Consider the following 11,015-nt stretch of genomic DNA (forward strand, 5'->3'; position numbering starts at 1 on the left):
CAGTCATTTAGTACAGTCCAGGTGAGAGCTGACCACACAGTTTAGAGCATAAAAAAGGTAATTAAAAAAGGCGAGAGTCAAGCACACAGGTGTCATTTGTTTATTAAAACTCAGTAAGTGTAACGCACAGATTTGAGTAGTGAAGGAGACTGCAGATTAAGGTTCAGCATACATGCACGTCACTGAGTACTGAAGCTCGGTACAAGTGAGTTCAGCACCCTGGTTTGAGTATTAAAGCTTAGTAAAAGTGAGAGTTTACCACGCCAACTCAAGTATTAAAGTTTACTACAGCAGAAGGGTCAGCATACTGGTGTGTCACTGAGTACTGAAGTTTAGTACACGGGTTCAAGTTTTATAGTACAGTACAGGTGAGAACTCAACACAAAGGTGTGTGATTGAGTATGAAAGCTCAGCACTGGTGAGTCTCCAGAACACAGGTTCGAGCGTTTCAAAATGGTACCAGTGAGTCCACTTAGCTGAGGATTACAACAGTACAGTACACAGGGCTGGGTATTGCAATAGAACAACAGAGCTCAGCACAGAGGTTTGAGATTAAAGCACAGGAAAGGTGAGAGTTTAGCACACAGGTGTATCACTGAATATTGAAGCTCAGTACTGGTGATCGTTCAGAACACAAGTCTGAGCATCGCAAAATAGTACCAGTCGGACTTGTGAGCTCACATTACAACAGTACAGGTGACAGTTCATCACACAGGGCTGAGTTTCTAACAGTACAACACAGATCTGAGTATTGAAATACACTGCAGGTGAAAGTTCAGCAAACTGTTGGGTCACTGTGTATTTAAGTTCAGCACACTGGTTGAAGTCCGTTAAGCACAGTCCAGGGGAGAACTGACCACACAGGTTTGAGCATTAAAAAAAATTAAAAGGTGAGAGAGAGTAAAGCACACAGGTGTGTCATTGAGTCAGTAAAGGTAAGAGTGTAGGACACAGATCTGAGTATTAAAGTACCTGACAGATGAACATTGAGCACACATGCACGTCACTGAATATTATAAAGCTCAGTACAAGCTCACCTCCCTGGTTTAAGTAGTTGAGTACAGTCAGGGTGAGAGCTGACCACACAGCTTTGAGTATTAAAGCACGATAAAGGCGAGAGTTTAGTTTTCAGTTTTGAATATTTTCACACACACAGGTTTTTGTATTAAAGCTCAGTGGAGAGGAGAGTTCAGAACACAGGTTTCAGTTTTAATGCACAGAAAGAAGCCCTGGTTTAATTATTTCAGTCCAGCCCAGGTGAGAGCTAAGCACAGAGGTTTGAGTATTAAAACACAGTAAAGGAGAGAGTTTAGCACACAGGTGTCTCACTATTCAACTCTACTTACAAGTTAAAGAGTTCAGCAAACTGGTAACACTGGTTTAAGTATGATAGTCCAGTCCACATGAGGGGTCGGGTACACACTTTTGAGTATGAAAGCCCAGTAAAGATGAGAGTTCAGCACTCGTGTGTCACTGTGAGAATTAATGCTCAGTACAAGTGAGTTCAGCACATTGGTTTAGATATTATAGTACAGTTCACGTGAGGGTTCAGCACACAGGTAGGTCATTGAGTATTAAAGCTCAGTACAGGAGAGTTTCGTATGCAAGTGTGAGGATTACCAGTATTAAGGCTCAGTGGAGATGGGAACACAGTACAGCACACAGGTGTGGGTATTAAAGTATGATATAGGAAAGAATTCAGCATGCTGGCGTATCATTGAATACTAAAGTTCAGTACGCAGATGTGTCTGTATTAGGGTACAATACCCTTGAGAATTGAGTACACTATTGTCAACACTCCACTCCCTACAGTACAGCCACTGATAACCAGGATCAGAACAGTCTATCTGAGCAAAGTACCTCACCCTGGGGTACAAGACTGTGCCCCCCTCTGGAATCAAACCTGCAATCCACAGTCAAAAAGCCCTGTTTAATACTGCAGAAGTGTAGTGTTTTACAGAGCACAAGCAGCTGGACTGAGAGAAAGACACGTCACAGAGACCGACACAAGGAGGAAGAAAGACAGGAAAGAGCTCCTCACCTCCATCCCAACTCCCAGCCATATCCGTCTTCCCACTGTCAAGTTTGTCAACAGCCTGGAAAATTAGGAGAAAGATTGCATGAGAGAGCTTCCGACTTCTATCCCATCTCCCAACTATTATTATTATAATACCTGTCTCTCGCCAACCTGGAAAATTAAGAGAAAAGAATACAGGAGAGGGTTCAATCTTCATACATACCTAACTTCCTACTGTCAGCCTCTGGATATCCTGGAAAATTAGGGAAGAGAGGGACAGGAGAGAAGAGAGAGAATGGAATTTTACCATTACATTCCAACTCTACCTTTCTTCCCACTGTCGGCCTTTGGACATCCTGGACAATTAATAATAATAATAATAATAATAATAATAAATTGCTTACACTTACATAGCGCTTTTCTAGACACTCCACTCATAGCGCTTTACAGGTAATGGGGAATCCCACTACCACCACCAATGTGCAGCATCCACCTGCCAATTAAGGAAAATAATTCAGCAGAAAGAGTCCAACCTATGTCCGATCTCTCCATCCATACTTGTTGTGAACGGACGTGCCCACTGACCTCAGACCTGGACAGCTCCCGGGCTCGGTAACCCGCTCTGTAGAGTGTAGAGGAGAAGGGCAGCTCTCTGCAGATCGCAGTGGCCCTGAAAGCAAGGAAACAGCTCCTGTGTGCTCTGGATGTGGACAGAAGGGACATTATAAGTCCCCCAGTTTGTGTCCCGTCCCCACAGTGAAAGGGATTCCGATGCGTCCCACACCTGACACACCCAGGTGACATTAGCGATGCTCTAACTCCAGGGAGGGTCTCCTCCCAGTGACGACTGTGGGAAGATCTGACAGCACACAGCCGCTGAGAAGACCTGCGCTGCGGTCATGGAGATCAGGAGGAAGACCCTGAAGCAGACAGGACCGTCAGAACCGAGGGACACGGCTCGAGGCTCGCCATGGGTAGTACTGAGGAGTCACTGTACCCGGCAACTCTCGGACAAGACGTACCCATCCTGGTGGACTCGTTGCAAGATTCCAATACAAGCTCCTGTCTCTCCATCGTCTGCCTCTGGACATCCTGGAAAATTAGGAGAAAGACGGACAGGAGAGAGAATCCCACCTCCATTCCAGCTCCCAAACATACCCGTCTACCCACTGTCTGCCTCTGGACATCCTGGACAATTAAGGAAAATACAGTAGAAAGAGTCCAACCCATGTCCGATCTCTGCACCCATACTTGTTGTGAACTGACGTGCTGGTGGACTCGTTACAAGATTCCAAGTGTCGGGATGCAAGGAGTCCCAGCACAGTCCCCGGAAGGATTGAGATGAGTTCAACTGTAACGAAAATGCCGGAGAACACAGGAGACACACACACACGAGGTGTTATTTCCCCACAGAGCCCAGAACCGGAACAGCTTTCCAGAGGTTTTTATAGGCCGAGCCCAGCCATGTTCTTACCCTGAAGGGGGACTGAAGAGTCTGCTTACGGCCCAGTGGCTGTTCTTGATGATGCTGTCCCAGGCTCTCGGCTGTTTCTCTGGTGTCAAGTTCAGAATCCTGCCAGGCCAGGTCAGGAGACCAGGTCAATGACCCCCCCCCCAGACCGGAGCCCGATATCCACACGGAGCGTGCGTGACCCCCAGGTCTCGCGCCAAGGGCAGCGAGACAGCGGTACGAGGCGAACTCCCTCCCTCCGCTGCGGGAGACTGAGAACACCCTGTAGACGGGACAAGAGAGAGGGGAACGGGTACGACCGGGCCCGGAGGAGGCCGGTGCTGTACCTGTGCCCAGGGGTGGGGAGCAGCTCGTCTGCAGAGAGAGACGAGCCCCTCCCCGGCCTCGTGCTGGGAGGAGCTCACCTGCGGAGATGGACCCCTCCCCAGCCTCTTGCTGGGAGCAGCTGGGAGGAGCTCACCTGTGGAGATAGACCCCTCCCCAGCCTCTTGCTGGGAGCAGCTGGGAGGAGCTCACCTGCGGAGATAGACCCCTCCCCAGCCTCTTGCTGGGAGCAGCTGGGAGGAGCTCACCTGCGGAGATGGACCCCTCCCCGGCCTCTTGCTGGGAGCAGCTCACCTGCGGAGATGGACCCGGCCTCTTGCTGGGAGCAGCTGGGAGGAGCTCACCTGCGGAGATGGACCTGGCCTCTTGCTGGGAGCAGCTGGGAGGAGCTCACCTGCGGAGATGGACCCCTCCCCAGCCTCTTGCTGGGAGCAGCTGGGAGGAGCTCACCTGCGGAAATGGACCCGGCCTCCTGCTGGGAGCAGCTGGGAGGAGCTCGCCTGCGGAGATGGACCCGGCCTCTTGCTGGGAGCAGCTGGGAGGAGCTCACCTGCGGAGATGGACCCCTCCCCGGCCTCTTGCTGGGAGCAGCTGGGAGGAGCTGACCTTCGGAGATAGACCCCTCCCCAGCCTCTTGCTGGGAGCAGCTCACCTGCGGAGATGGACCTGGCCTCTTGCTGGGAGCAGCTGGGAGGAGCTCACCTGCGGAGATAGACCCCTCCCCGGCCTCTTGCTGGGAGCAGCTGGGAGGAGCTCACCTGCGGAGATGGACCCCTCCCCAGCCTCTTGCTGGGAGGAGCTCACCTGCGGAGATGGACCCCTCCCCGGCCTCTTGCTGGGAGCAGCTGGGAGGAGCTCACCTGCGGAGATGGACCCCTCCCCGGCCTCTTGCTGGGAGCAGCTGGGAGGAGCTCACCTGCGGAGATGGACCCCTCCCCAGCCTCTTGCTGGGAGCAGCTGGGAGGAGCTCACCTGCGGAGATGGACCCCTCCCCAGCCTCTTGCTGGGAGCAGCTGGGAGGAGCTCACCTGCGGAGATAGACCCCTCCCCGGCCTCTTGCTGGGAGCAGCTGGGAGGAGCTCACGTGCGGAGATAGACCCCTCCCCAGCCTCTTGCTGGGAGGAGCTCACCTGCGGAAATGGACCCGGCCTCCTGCTGGGAGCAGCTGGGAGGAGCTCGCCTGCGGAGATAGACCCCTCCCCGGCCTCTTGCTGGGAGCAGCTGGGAGGAGCTCACCTGCGGAGATGGACCCCTCCCCGGCCTCTTGCTGGGAGCAGCTGGGAGGAGCTCACCTGCGGAGATGGACCCCTCCCCAGCCTCTTGCTGGGAGCAGCTGGGAGGAGCTCACCTGCGGAGATAGACCCCTCCCCAGCCTCTTGCTGGGAGCAGCTGGGAGGAGCTGACCTTCGGAGATAGACCCCTCCCCAGCCTCTTGCTGGGAGCAGCTCACCTGCGGAGATGGACCTGGCCTCTTGCTGGGAGCAGCTGGGAGGAGCTCACCTGCGGAGATAGACCCCTCCCCGGCCTCTTGCTGGGAGCAGCTGGGAGGAGCTCACCTGCGGAGATAGACCCCTCCTCGGCCTCTTGCTGGGAGCAGCTGGGAGGAGCTCACCTGCGGAGATGGACCCGGCCTCTTGCTGGGAGGAGCTCACCTGCGGAGATGGACCCCTCCCCGGCCTCTTGCTGGGAGCAGCTGGGAGGAGCTCACCTGCGGAGATGGACCCCTCCCCGGCCTCTTGCTGGGAGCAGCTGGGAGGAGCTCACCTGCGGAGATAGACCCCTCCCCGGCCTCTTGCTGGGAGCAGCTGGGAGGAGCTCACCTGCGGAGATGGACCCCTCCCCGGCCTCTTGCTGGGAGCAGCTGGGAGGAGCTCACCTGCGGAGATGGACCCGGCCTCTTGCTGGGAGGAGCTCACCTGCGGAGATGGACCCCTCCCCAGCCTCTTGCTGGGAGCAGCTGGGAGGAGCTCACCTGCGGAGATAGACCCGGCCTCTTGCTGGGAGGAGCTCACCTGCGGAGATAGACCCCTCCTCGGCCTCTTGCTGGGAGCAGCTGGGAGGAGCTCACCTGCGGAGATGGACCCGGCCTCTTGCTGGGAGGAGCTCACCTGCGGAGATGGACCCCTCCCCGGCCTCTTGCTGGGAGCAGCTGGGAGGAGCTCACCTGCGGAGATGGACCCCTCCCCGGCCTCTTGCTGGGAGCAGCTGGGAGGAGCTCACCTGCGGAGACAGACCCCTCCCCGGCCTCTTGCTGGGAGCAGCTGGGAGGAGCTCACCTGCGGAGATGGACCCCTCCCCGGCCTCTTGCTGGGAGCAGCTGGGAGGAGCTCACCTGCGGAGATGGACCCGGCCTCTTGCTGGGAGGAGCTCACCTGCGGAGATGGACCCCTCCCCAGCCTCTTGCTGGGAGCAGCTGGGAGGAGCTCACCTGCGGAGATAGACCCGGCCTCTTGCTGGGAGGAGCTCACCTGCGGAGATGGACCCCTCCCCAGCCTCTTGCTGGGAGCAGCTGGGAGGAGCTCACCTGCGGAGATGGACCCGGCCTCTTGCTGGGAGGAGCTCACCTGCGGAGATGGACCCCTCCCCGGCCTCTTGCTGGGAGCAGCTGGGAGGAGCTCACCTGCGGAGATGGACCCCTCCCCAGCCTCTTGCTGGGAGCAGCTGGGAGGAGCTCACCTGCGGAGATAGACCCCTCCCCGGCCTCTTGCTGGGAGCAGCTGGGAGGAGCTCACCTGCGGACATAGACCCCTCCCCAGCCTCTTGCTGGGAGCAGCTGGGAGGAGCTCACCTGCGGAGATGGACCCCTCCCCGGCCTCGTGGTGGGAGCAGCTGGGAGGAGCTCGCCTGCGGAGGTGGACCCCTCCCCCTCCCAGCTTCGTACCCGGAGCAGGCTGTGGAGGCCGAGGAAGACTCCGTGGCGAAGGGTGACTGGCTTTAACACACAGAAGACAAAGAACAACAGCTAGTTTAGAGGGGGGGGGGGGGGGAGACTGCAGACTGGTTCTTAAATCTCGGTCACAAAACAAATTCACCGACGTCACTGAGAACGTTTTACGCCTTTTAAATTGGAGCACCAAAGCGTGAACTCCCCCCCAGGTCTGGTCGTAGGCGAGAGAGCGAGACTTCGTGAACCGGCCCTTCGCGCTCGCGAGTCCCTGTGATGGGACTGGCGAGGGACCACAGGCTGCGCATTACTGCAGAAATGTTTCGGCGTGATCTGCGGGCAGTCAGGCAGCATAGGCGGGCAAAACCGTCTTGAAGTCGAGAGCGATATTCCTACTGGATCACAAGAGGCCTTTTTCCCCGCAAGCCTGCTCGTTTCCAAAAGTAATAAGGACACTTCGCCTCGTCGGAGACGTTTCGTGCCTCGTCCTCAATTGGAGGATATGGAGACCTGCAGCAGACCTGGAAACGTCCCTCGATCCTGTGGTGTCAACTTGGAAGGTTTCCCCCAAGTTGGCTTGGACATTTGACCGTGATCGTGGTTTGAAATGCACTCAGCGACGCCGAATCTTTCTCACCCCGAAAGAGAAACCGAGCTGCAGTGCCCCCTTTAACCCAGGGCACTGAGTGGCCAGACGTTTTCACTGGCCCTGCCCGGTCCAGATTGCCAGCTCACCTGCAGCTCTGAGCAGCAGCAGCAGGGGGGGTTACAGGGTTTCCGGTCAGCGCCGAGCTGGTCTCTCACGCGGCGAGATGGAGACCGTCGGGCCTCCGGAGAGGAGCAGGACAGGGAACCAGGTCCATTCGGCTACCCCGCTGTTGACGCCGCCCGGTATCCCAGAGTCCGCCCCTGGGAGAAAAAACAAAAACAAAAACCAAGCAAATGATTCTGCACTGGTCCAGCTATTTTCACCAGTAGGAATCCCACGCGCGACTAAACACACCAGGGAACTCATTTTACTCTGAAACCACTGGGGGCCCCAGTACAGACCTCGCCGGGAATCCGAGGGTGGAAGTCGTCTCCTTACCCAGTCTTAACAGTTCCTGAAAAACCGGCTTCGGAGATCAGGGCCGCGCCGATCCGGACTTCCCAGGCCGATTAACCACCGGCGATAATTAACAGCTCGTCGTGGCCGATACGGACAGCCGATCGTTTCACTTTCCGGGCATTTTTTTGAGTTCACGCCAGAATCCACGGTTGATGCGCAACGAGGGTAAGAAGGCTAAAACCGTCAAGCTCGGTGCTGCTCGTCGGACCGACGTCAGAAAGTCCGCACGTCCGTCGTGAAGCGGTCTCCGACGCGCACCCCATCAGAAATCCGTTTCCCGTGTCGGGACTCCTGGCTGCCGCAGTTGACGTTTGCCTCTGGAAGAGGGGACTTCGCAGGCTTCCCCGCCCCAACACCACCACCCCGGTCGGGCTGCTCTGTGGCCGTACAGCGTGAGGACACCGCCCCCCCCTCCCACTGTCTGTAATAAAAGAGGCAGGAGAGAATGACCAGGCCCCCCCTCAGCAGCTGCACGTCCTAAAGTCCCGTTGGAAAAATGAGAGACGGGCGCCGGGATTAAGACATGTTCAAGGGGGAACACCTTTCACTCCCGGACCGAAAGTCCCACCGCTGCTGCTGGGGACGATTTCCCATTAACAGCGCGAGACCACCCCCCCCCAGTCTGGAGGGAGAGGGGGCAGGAAGGAACGAACAGCTGCACGTCCCAAGTGACGCTTTAAAAGCAAGGGATGAGCCGGAGGAAGGAGTCGGGTCCGAGCAGCGGACCTCCACGGTCCCGGACAGAGGGTCCCGCCGGCCGCCTCCTCTCTGAGGGGGCAGGTTTCCCTACGAAGTCATCTCCACGACTCGCGAAAGGTCCGTGCCAGACGGGGGGGGGGGGGGGGGGAGACGCACCAAGCTTTCCGCGGCGATTTGCGAGAAGTGTGGCCGAGGGTGGGGGGGGCAGCTTCCTGCGAGACTCTTCTCCCCCTCCCGGACGCATCGGGGGCGGAGCCGGTGTCTCTGTGGCTCAGGATCTGCGCCTGGGGCTGGAAGGGGTTTGCCGGTTCGAATCCCGCGGCCGGCAGAGGAATCCTACTCCGTTGGGGGCCCCCTGAGCGAGGCCCCGAACCCCAGCTGCCGTAGAAATGGCCGACCCTGCGCTCTGACCCCCAGGTTCTCTCTCTCCCTGTCTGTGTGTCTCCTGGAGAGCCAGCTGGGGTCTGCAACAAGACCGATTCCTCATGCCAGACACTGTAAAGGGTTAATAAAGTGATCTGGTCTTACCTTCCGAGCTGTATTTCCCAGGATTGAGGTCCGAGGGGGACCCCTGCTCACCTCGCCCCATTCCCCATCCCCGGCTTTTATCAATCCCGGCCTCTTAAATAATCTCCAGTTCTGAACTGGTTTCATCCGTCCTCACCGAGAGCTGAGGATGGGTGGGGAGAGTACTTCCGCACACTGGTGGCCATCGCGCCATGACGCCGCTGTCCGCACGAGAGTCCCCGTTACCGGTGAAGTGCCAAGTGAATCCAAGCGCCGACGGACCACCTTCCGGAAGGACATATAAGCGACGATGGACCAGCGACAGGAGTCCCGCGCCTCTCCCGCTCTGTCCAGGGGCTCGGCAGGAGGGACGGCGGCGGCGGCGGTCCCGGTCCCACAGCGTTGAGCCGACGGGGAGAAGGGGCCGGTCCCGAAACGGGACTCGAGGAGGGGCGCCGGCGCACCCAGTCCAGGTGCCGAAACGAGAATTTGGAGACCCCGACCAGAACCGGACCGAACGTCCGGTCCCGACGCAAGAAAGACGGAAGTTTCAGATTCTGCGGGGACTTGACCTCTGACATCTCCCATGTGCGACACTGGAAGAAATGCTGCCGGGGGGGGGGGAGGGGGGAGGGTTAGGAACAGATATCGGCACAGGAGACCTCCATCAAGGACACAGACGGTTGCCACTAACTGACCCTTAACGAGAGAGGGCCCGATCAACGTTTTGTGAGGCTGATTCCGTCAGCAGGACCGGCGACTGGCCGATACGGATACGATCCCTGGTGTGTGTGTGGGTGGCGCGTGTTACTATCCAGCCCAAGACGCACAAGACGGTACGAGCTCAAACGGTTTCTTTAACAAGACGGACAGCGATTGCTACAAGCGGCCGACGAGACGGTTCTTTTATCCAAAGCAGACGACCGGACGCCATGATCCGAAGAGTACTTCCGACAGGAAAGGGCAGAGCGCACGCGCGCCGCTCCAGGCGGGATATCAAGCGACAGGATCCTACATCTTCGGCAACCGGGAAACGACTGGTTATCTCGCGCGATAAATCCCGTTATTTCGGTCGTGATTCCTTTGGCATCTCTCGAACGCCGCGCTGTACCGTCGGTCGCCTTGGCGTCTGTGGAGCTTCGTCCGTCTCCAGCTCTGCTGGTTTCGGATACCTGCCGGCTTCTTGAGTGTCGCATCAGGCGAGCCGTGGTCAATTCTTTGCGTTGCTCCCCACCCCGCCCACCAGAGATGCGTTCGTGTCGCAAACGCTGCAAACGGCGGCGGCCGGGCCTGGAGCAGATGCGTTCAAGAAACTGCCCGAGGGACGAAGGCACGCGGCGAAAATTCTGGCGCCGCGGATCGGCCCAACGCAAGGAGCACGGGCCGGTTCTGATCTACTGCCCAGCGATCCCACCACCCCGACCTTTAACTGCTTTCCAAACACCCAGAGGTCCGTTTCCAGTAAGGTGAGGCCTTCTGGATTACAGGAGGCCACAGTGACTGAAGCATGAAGCGCTGAGGGGGGGGTGGAACACACAGGGGCAGACGGTGGTGATGTCATCATCTACGGCCCCTCCCGGACCGAGCATCCCCAAACGACAAAGACGTCTTTCAAGGGAACCGCAAAGCGGGCAAGGAGGTGTACGTCGAAGGTTCCCTCCTCCCAGCCCGGCTCAGGCCTGAGGAGTCTGGGAGAAGCCAACAGGAAGCAACTCCTCCCGGACCTCGACTCTGGGAGGAGCCCCAGCGCCTGGACCCCCCCTCCCCGGACACATCCGTAGCTCCCTTCCTGGGCCTAGAGGGGTGGTACCGCAGAATTGTTCCTGGGTTCGCCCCACAGAGACCCGACTGAAGACACTGCTTGGCGAGACAGCACGACAGACCGAAGGAGGCGAGCCAGCATTTTCCGACTCGAGACGGACCACTGGGAGCAGGACCTCAGTTGCAGCGTCCAGGCCGGCTTCTCTTCCGCTGTCTGGACAGGACTACAGGAAGAGAAGCTCCT

General features: G+C 57.7%; 1 long non-coding RNA gene across 2 annotated transcripts; it reads right to left on the reverse strand.

Moving 5' to 3' along the window:
- Window positions 1-1,188: 1,188 nt before the first annotated feature.
- LOC138243213 (uncharacterized) lies at window positions 1,189-3,872 on the reverse strand. Of its 2 annotated transcripts, XR_011192043.1 has the most exons (4): window positions 2,603-3,872; window positions 2,428-2,510; window positions 2,241-2,270; window positions 1,189-2,096 (listed from the first exon to the last, which is right to left on the reverse strand). It is a non-coding gene; the product is annotated as an uncharacterized lncRNA (long non-coding RNA). The 2 variants fall into 2 exon arrangements; XR_011192042.1 differs by having other exon boundaries at window positions 2,428-3,872.
- Between the last annotated feature and the right edge of the window lie 7,143 nt (window positions 3,873-11,015).

This window comes from Lepisosteus oculatus, chromosome 14, assembly GCF_040954835.1.
Source record: "Lepisosteus oculatus isolate fLepOcu1 chromosome 14, fLepOcu1.hap2, whole genome shotgun sequence".
In the NCBI taxonomy this organism is placed as follows: Eukaryota; Metazoa; Chordata; class Actinopteri; order Semionotiformes; family Lepisosteidae; genus Lepisosteus; species Lepisosteus oculatus.